This window comes from Heterodontus francisci, chromosome 13 (assembly GCF_036365525.1).
Source record: "Heterodontus francisci isolate sHetFra1 chromosome 13, sHetFra1.hap1, whole genome shotgun sequence".
NCBI lineage: Eukaryota > Metazoa > Chordata > Chondrichthyes > Heterodontiformes > Heterodontidae > Heterodontus > Heterodontus francisci.
Window position 1 is genome coordinate 66,787,066 of NC_090383.1, and position 9,243 is coordinate 66,796,308.

At 45.6% G+C, this 9,243-nt stretch overlaps 1 protein-coding gene across 1 annotated transcript in view; it reads right to left on the bottom strand.

Moving 5' to 3' along the window:
- LOC137376414 (uncharacterized protein C2orf73-like) overlaps window positions 1–8,706 on the bottom strand; it is a 128,581-nt gene extending 119,875 nt beyond the window's left edge. The window contains exon 1 of the mRNA XM_068044933.1: window positions 8,567–8,706. The gene's annotated coding sequence lies outside the window, so the exon portion shown is untranslated. The remainder of the gene's footprint in view (window positions 1–8,566) is intronic.
- Window positions 8,707–9,243: the final 537 nt, after the last annotated feature.

Here is a 9,243-nt window from a genome sequence, read left to right on the forward strand (position 1 = left end):
AAAGTCTGTGGCAAACCCGCTTCCGCCTGGCCTGGGGATCCGACCCATATTTTGTGGGTCCCCGGGCTTTAATTAGTCTGAGGCGGGACTTCCACCTGCTTCCACTGGGAGCGGTGGCCACTGCTGGGACTGCATCCAGCATCGTGAAGAAGATGTCGGGGAACCCTGAAACGCAGGTAAGTTTTTGTGGCCTCACCAGAATGATCGGTGAGGCATGGGTGATCAAATGGGGGGATCGGGGGCGTGTTGGGTGTTGGGAGTGGTTGGGTCATTGGGAGCGGCCCTCTGTCGGGCACAGGGTGCCCAATCATGAGGGCCGCCCCCCATCCCGAGGCAGTCAGAAAGCCGCCTGCTTTTGTCGGGTAGCTTTTCTCGGGTCTAGGATGCCCACTTGCCACGCATAAAATCCATGTGGAGGCGGGCAAAGGCCCTTAAGTGGCCATTAACTGGCCGCTTAAGGGCCTTGATTGGCCTGGGCGGGAGGGCTGTTTATCACCATCGCCGCCCTGTGTAAAGTGACAGCGGAGGCGAGAGAGGAATTGGGAAGAGCCCCCGGAGCCTCCCACTCCATTTTATGTCACCCCACCCCCGGCACCATCCTGCTCTTTGGGGGGGCATAAAATTCAGCCCAAGGTTTTTCTTCACCTCTCAGGATTGCTGTGTTCTGCTTACGGACCTCTCATTTGTCTCACCAGCTGTATTGCTTTTTCTAGAGTGAGGTTTTCCTTAGACTGCAATGAATCTGTTAGGGATTCTACTACTATACAATCTCCTATTATGCTTTTAGGTTTCCATATTCGCATCAATCAACTAGCCTGTCAACTTCATTAATAAAAGGATCTACTGTTTCACCTAGTTTATGGACCCTTCTGTTGAATTTGGCCCTTTTTAGAATCTTGTTGCTGCTCAGGTTGAAATAATTATCAAAGGCTTTTAAGACTTCTTCAAATTTATCTGATGTCTCATTAATGCCTTGTCCTGCAATAACATTGCCTGCTATTGCTCCAATGGAATAAAGTAATGTGTTGACTGGTTCTGCTTCAGAGTTTCTGTCTAATTTTGAAGGAATTCTGTACCTCAAAAATCTTTTTCTCCAAAGTGACCAGTTTTGCATTTGATTTGGTTCTTTCATGTGCCCAAACCTCTCTGGTAGCATAAATAAAGATCCATGGCTTTTCTAAGCTTTCTGGATAGTTTACTTGCTGTTCTAAATTTGCCTTCTAGTATTGGAAGTATTCCCATACTGCTCTGCCTCACACTGACTCCCGCTGCGATCACTATCTTTCCCTGGGGAATCTCACTGCTAGACTAGTTATTTATTTTTTGAAAACAGCTTTACAGCGTTATATCAATAATCTCTTCACTCCCTTACCCTGGAGTATTGAGTATTTGCAACTGCTTTTTAGTCGTGCTGCCTCGGGGTTGCCATGTGTAATGGCGCTAACCTCGCATCTGCTCATGCTAGGGATCTGATTTTCCCAGTGCTGCCTGCCCAATGCGCCATTAAAATCAATTTTCTACCCTTTTTTAAGGGTTGCTCACCAGTTCCCTGACTGTTGATTGGCTCTCTGACTCAAAGCCTACGATCGCTGGACCAGGATATTTTTCACAGATCACCATGCCTCTGTGGTGCAGCCTGAATGCCTCTGGAAGCCAACTCCCTCACCCTCTGTGTCTCTACTTCATCCATGGAGCAGCCCTGGGGCTCCTCACAGCCTCTTGATTTCTGGAATTTTGGCACCACATTTTCAGGTCTGACTTTCCAAACTTCTTTAAAATTGTCTTTCAACGTTTTTTTTTTGATTCGTTCATGGGATGTGGGCATCACTGACTAGGACAGCATTTATTGCCATCCCTAATTGCCCTTGAGAAGGAGGTGGTGAGCCGCCTTCTTGAACCGCTGCAGTCCATGTGGGGTAGGTACTCCTACAGTGTTGTTAGGAAGGGAGTTCCAGGATTTTGACCTAGTAACAGTGAAGGAACGGTGATATAGTTCCAAGTCAAGATGGTGTGTGGCTTGGAGGGGAACTTGTAGGTGGTGGTATTCACATGCATCTGCTGCCCTTGTCCTTCTAGGTGGTGGAGGTTGCAGATTTGGAAGGTGCAGTCTAAGGAGCCTTGGTGTGTTGCTGCAGTGCATCTTGTAGATGGTACACACTATTGCCACTAGTTGGTGGTGGAGGGAGTGAATGTTTGTGGATGGGGTGCCAATCAAGTGGGCTGCTTTGTCCTGGATGGTGTTGAGCTTGTTGAGTGTTGTTGGAGCTGCACTCATCCAGGCAAGTCTGGGACTTCATAGCTGCCACGATGTTGTATGGCAAGGACCACCACTGTTGTATGTTTGGTTTGTCTAGCTAGGAATGATTACTAAGTCTTTGGTAAATTTTAACAATAACTAGTTTATTACATATTAAAGAACAGTATACCGCTTTACTGAAGTATGTCTAACTCCACTGAAGCCATGCTGCTTCTCTTCTCTTCAAGTCTCTTTCTCTCATGTCTTCTCTTAGATCATCACAGTGGGAGGTGTTACACTGTCCCAGATATGAACCTTTTCAAACCTTGACACTACGGCTTGGTGAGTTTCTTGATACACTTGCGGGTGCTCCTACGCAGTGTGACCCCAGCTAGCAGCTGTGCTGGAGGCAGGCTGCTGATCAGGCTGCCCCTTGACCTGAGATGACTTCAGCAGTCATTCTCTGGGTGCATAAGGTCTGGAAGGCCCCAGCTGCCTAAAGGTTTCTTGTGTGTTGCAGGACTTTCCCAGGCATTGTGACTGCTGGAGCTGAGCTCACTGGCAGAGGGGCTGAGGAACCAGTATCCACACTCGAAACACCCTGAGGGGAGCCCCCAGAATGTGAAGCGCAGCCTCTCCTCCTCCCTCTCAAGGCTCGATGGAACCTCCCTGCTCACCAGAGAAAGACTAGGAGTGGGAAAAGTCTCCAGGCTCCTGATCCTTCTCTCACCTTGCCACTGCTGATTTGAACTCATGGTCAAGGTGATGCATCGTCTGCTCATGGCTGCGCATAGCCTCTGGCATCTCTGACAGATGTTGCCTTACTCTCCCTACCGTAGCACCGCAGCCTCACAGCTCCAGCGACCCGGGTTCAATTCTGGGTACTGCCTGTGTGGAGTTTGCAAGTTCTCCCTGTGTCTGCGTGGGTTTCCTCTGGGTGCTCCGGTTTCCTCCCACAGCCAAAAGACTTGCAGGTTGATAGGTAAATTGGCCATTATAAATTGCCCCTAGTATAGGTAGGTGGTAGGGGAATATAGAGACTGGTGAGGATGTGGCAGGAATATGGGATTAGTGTAGGATTAGCATAAATGGGTGGTTAATGGTCGGCACAGACTCGGTGGGCCGAAGGGCCTGTTTCAGTGCTGTATCTCTAAATCTAAAAAATCTAAAAAACTCCAGCATGCTCTGTGCTGTAGACACCAGAAGCTCATCATCGACCTGGGGCTCAACATGGGCCTAACCACCTACAGTCCTCCGACTGTCGGAGGCCTCACTGTCTCAACCTCAGCCAGCTGCTGTGGTGCGTGTGTAGTGCTGTCACCAGCTTGTGGCCCTGATTCTACGGCTGATCGATTACCCACCGAGGTGAAAGTATCTATGTGGTGGAAGGTGCAGGAGAGTCATGGGATGGTACATCCTCTGGGTAGTCTTCCTCAGAGGTTGATGGGTGTCCCTCTGGGGCTGCAGTCACCTGCGAATGCCGACCTGCATGATAGAACAAAAACATATGGGTTAGGCTGTACATATCCCGTTATGGCAAACATGGCTGAGATAGCTCTCCCTCATTAATGAATTTTTCAATGAACGGTAGTAATCACTCTCTTGTGCAGGGACCCTGGTCTCCCCGTCAGATATAACTCGTCCGACTTGGCTCCCTGCTACTTCTGAGGCCTCTTCCTCGTCTTGGCTGAGAGGACATAAGTCTGGGACACCGCCAGCGATCCTGGCTGCCTCCCTCCTGTTATGGGCCCTCTTCTCCTGCAAGTGTAAGGACGTTGAAATTATAAATTGGCATACGTTTCACATGACTGCTCTACTACCATGGGCCCCTTGTCACCAACTGTGTGGTGTGATATATCTCATACTGACTCATGCTGTCATGGGATTTACTGGGGCTGAGCTATGAACAAATGTGACTTGTTTCCAAGATTATTTATTTATTTATTTATTATTTAGCGAATGCAAATCCCCGGAGCCAAGCGATAGCCTCCAAATGTGCTGAGTTTAAGGTGATTAGTCTGTACAGGGGACACTCCTCGGTAATGTGCAGCATTGTTTGTGTCTCTCCACAAATGCATAAGTACTGAGACCCCAGTGGTGGAGGTTGGCTGCACAGGGGCCCTGACTTGTCCTGAACCTGTTTAGCAAGGACCACCCATGCCGTGGTAGTTCAAAGCCTGCCATTCGATAGATGGGGTTTGTCACAAGAATGTCTACTGGTAGATCTTGCTCAGGAAGGTTGCTCCATATGGGGCGTTGAGAAAGAAGGCAGGCAGTAGGTGGATTGAACATGTCATTATGAAGTGGTAAGTGAGGTGAGGTGAGGTTTCCCAGAAGCAACCATGCATCTGTCTTGATGATATTATAACCTTGCTGTCTTTGGGATGGCAGTGGCACCTTCACCATGTTGTACACCCTGTAATAACATCCAAACCCCAGAAAAGAGGATTGGAACATAGCACTCACCTTGGCTGAATGCACGAGGTCATTGACCCTCTTCCTGCACTGCACCCAGTTGCGTCGGGTGACTCCTTGGCTGCTGATCTCCTCTATGATCTCCGTCCAGCCTTGCTTGGTCAGGCGGGAGGACCTCTTCTTGCCCTCGCTGGGGAAGAGAAACTCCTGCATTTCCCTTGCAGCCTGGAGGACAATCAGCAGGGAGGCATCACTGAAGCATGGGGCCACCCTTGCTCTGACCTATGCCATCCTCTTCAGTCTTCCTGGGGGGATGATTGTTAAAGTTGACAGTGATATGAATTTCTAAGCCTAACAGCATAATGATCTTCTGTAGAATGCAAGGCGGGAGTGAATGCAGGGCTCGCAGGCTTTTAAAAGTGGCACCAGCACCTGATCCAATGTCAGTTGATGCCGTGATTGGCGTCTCGCCTCCCATCCCTGTCACGTGATTGGGAGTGACCACCGCCTCCATTATGTTAAATGGCCACCCGCCACATAATCGTGGCAGTGCGGCAGCACATGTGACACACAGGACCACCACCATTTTCCACACCTGCTGCCGATCCTGGTGGCGGGCTCATTAAATTCAGCCCATCTTGTGTGTTTGAAACGCAGTCTTTTGGTATTGCTGACAGCATTCAAACTTTCAGCTATCGCCTAGTAGATCTGTTGGACCACTCTTCTGTAGTGCCAAAGAGAGCTGTTATTTGCTTCCCTTTATCCAGCTTGATTTTAAGGACTAAATCTGTGAACTCTCTAATTTAAATAAAAAATATTTTGAGTGATTTCATTGACTCACTTCCTGCTTTTTATTGGTGCATTCTCAACTACAGAGTTCCAATTTGCTGTGGCCTAAAGGATTTTGAAGATGTTTTGAAGGATTTGATAGGTTCAGTTTCTGCTTATTTCTTGACACATTTTCATCATTGTTTAAATTCTAATTCATCACTGTTTTATAAACATGAAATTTGTGCTAATTAAGTTAATGTCTAACACAAAAATTGACACAAGTTATGTGTGCAACAGGAAATGTGATAGACAGGAAACATGTTCTTTCATATTTTGTATAATATAATGTATAAATATTTTAAAATCTAACATTTATTTGGTTTGTGCCAATGAAGATCATGTGACAGAGGTGGTTAAGTTAAACCTCCAAAACAGGCCTAAAATTAATTTTATTATTTTCTCATGGAATGGTCACTACTCATTCACACCAATGAGAATGCCATTATTTTCTGAGGCAATTAAGTTCCTATATTTTTTTCTCCTTGTACTGGTCCCCAAGTCACACATTTCCTGCAGGCAAGAAGAGAGACCATTGTTAATGGCCCTGTAAGTCAACTGCCAGAAGGTGCACAACAATGGCATGGTGATAATTCTTTTCCAGCCTCTTTCCCTTCCAGTAATGTGGCTAATATCAGAAATTTAGTTTTGAAGGAGCATAATTGTATATACACCTCACCACTCCAGGGTACAACTGATTGGGACTCCAGTGCATTCTTTCTGTGATCTCATCACCAGTGCCACATTAGCATTTACAGACTCTCTGGGCAAGATTTTCCCTCTGGGGGTGGGAAGCAGAAGTCGGGACCATTTCCATGTCCTGAACCCGCCCCCGGGGGAAACAGTCACTGGCCCTGAGTTTCACGGGAGTGCCCCCTTAATTGGTCTGGAGCACGGTTTGGTGTCCAATTAACGGCCATAGGGACGGGTATGGAGGCAGGACTGTTCAAGAGTGGGCCTAATAGACTACAGTAGCCATTACTGTGCCTGCCGTATCACTGCTGTACTATCTGTTTGCAAGATCATAGATTCAGAGAAACTTAGAATGTATCAGCAGAGCCAGAGGCCTGGAAACTGGGACAGAGCAGCCGGTAACAGCATCGGGAAACTGGCAGGCCGCCGACCCCAATATTCTTGTTCCCCACCCACCTCCATTCCCGCGCCCTGTGTGGGGCCTAAAAATTCAGCCCTCTGTCTTTATCTAAACCTGTTTCAGATTTTATTCTGTTTTTTCCCCTCTGTCCATTAGCATTTCCTAAAACCATTTCTTCCCACGAAGGCAACATTATTTCTTTGCTTTCGAGAGATAGGTTTCTTTATTTGTTTCTTTTTAATGAACCCACACTTGTGATGTTTGTTCTCTCCGTACATTTTCTTCTATTGTTCATGATAATACAAAACAGTAAATCTTTGTAGAGTCTAAACGGGCAGCAGTTTTAGAATGCTGAATACATTAAATTAAATCATTGAAAATTACACCAGTGCACTGCTGATTCCTCCTCCCCACCCCCGCCTTCCCTGAAGCTCTGAACATCTCACTCATCCAAACTGTGTTGTGGCCTAGATTCAAAACTGCACTTTAATCTGATGGCACTCTTTTATAGTTATTGATGAAAAACTACTGGTGATTGTAACCTGACCAACAGAGAGAGAGACATGTTTTGTTACTTCACGTTCTTTGTGATGTCACCATGCTGATTGTAAAGGCTTGAATAATGACTGGTTTAAGCAGCAGCTCTTTTCATCTGTTGTATGTTTTGTTCAGTTAGAGTGTGTAATTATCACTCTGGCTTCTAAAAATAATGCTGTTCTGTTCTTTCAGAAAAAAAATCTGCAATCAAACCATAACCCTTTAAGAACTTCTCGGCTACATTTATGTTGTTGCCAAGTGGAATTTTTTGCCATTGAAGTGGGAAGTCTAGGAGGAAATAGCAATCCTTTTCCTAATATGAGCATCCATTACATTTTTTTTTTTAAGAACATGACCTATTATTCAACTAAATTACTTCATGTAGTTGCAGTTCCTGGTTACTAATTACATTCTCCAATTCATCTTGAAGTTGCATCACTGCAAGGCACGACTGCTGCCTTGCATATTAAAGTGGCACTTTTGACATTGAAAGAACCAATAAATGGTTGCAAAATGATCCTGGCATGGACTTTCTGCTTGGCTGTCACACAAGGGAAAGAAAGACGTAGCACAGACTCAGATCATTTTTCTGATGCTTGGATAGTTACCATACTGGAGTTAGAAACATACAGTTGCAGTCATCAACAGAGTGCATGAGTGCAGCAGCCCTCAGCTCAAAAGTGATCCTGGACCAGTCGGTGACTTTGACACTAGGGAAGTACAGATTGCTGCCCTTGTGACTGTAGAGGATAGATTAGACAGAAAGCTTCATAATGACTTCCAGTCTCTGGTGGTGCAAACAGCTGTCTCTCAGGACTTTTATGATCTGAAAGCTACCATTAAACCAGCTATTTTGCTGATCAGTTGACACACAGAATCAAGGATCAGTGAAATGGCAGTGGCTGCCATGGCCCTGCATAAGGCGGCCATTTCTCAGGACATAAGCACATGCCCGGATGGCCCAGACATAAGCTCCAGACAAGCTGTGCAGCCTCCCAGGGCCAAGCTGTCATGAAAGAATTGCTAGCCAAGTCTCAGAAGCCTTTTGTAGCATAGTAACAGCCAAATACTGATCGCGAAACTCATCAAGTTGCACTTAGGAGATGCAGTCGAATAGGAGAAAGAAAGGCAGATTTAGACACACAATGCAAGCATAGAGTATGGAAAGAATGGGATGGCTTGTGTTCACTTTTGAGTTGGTTCTAATTAGAGAGATTGTTGACTTATTTTGTCTTTAGCTATTCATGGAAGTTATAATCAAACAGAAAATTGTGGACTTCTGTTGTGCTCAGTTATTCATTCATGTTATGTAGGTTTGGATGACCATGTAGGGCTGAAGAGTTTAGATGTGATGTGATGGTGTAGGCTGGATACTGGATTGAAGAATTAATAATTTTTGTGAAGGTGGGGTTAAATGGTGACAAAGAGATATTGTTAAACAAATGTAAACACTTAACTGGTGAGTTGAGTTTGGATTCCTGCTGCAGCCATCACTGAGGTGCCATTTGAGTGATAGTCCTCCTGATACTCCAATTCTTCTACCTCCAAAGAAGCTATGGCTCTTCCAGAGGAATCTCCATACCTAGGTCTTTCTGGATAAGCAATGACTATGGAGCATATTGCAGAGTCTCTCCGGATCTATCAAGACAACGGAGGGTGGCAAAATGTCATTCAACCTGAAATGTTAAACCTACGTTCCTCTTTCCACAGATGCTGACTGACCAACTGAGTGTCTCCAGCTTTGTCTGCTTTTATTTCAGCTTTAGTCCATTGTCAGGCCTTCACTTTATTTGAGACTCAATGTGGTCAGAGGATTTTCATTACCCCCTATCACCTGAATAAATGTAAATGCCGCATAGAAATCTGAAAATAAGAATACCAGTGAGTTTAGCACCATAGCATCAAATTATTCACAGCATTGTGTTTTGGACTTTGCCCAGTTGATCTGGATTCAAACCGATTAATTATTACCCTAACTCTTTAGCCATTGGAGAGGAGACTTTAGTCCCATTGTCTGAGTGAATTCATATTTAGGTTCCAGAGGTGAAAAGGTTGTTATTTATCCTCCTGCTCCACCTTAACCTTCTTATTCAATAAGCTAGGCAATCTACCTAAAACTGGCAAAGAATTGATT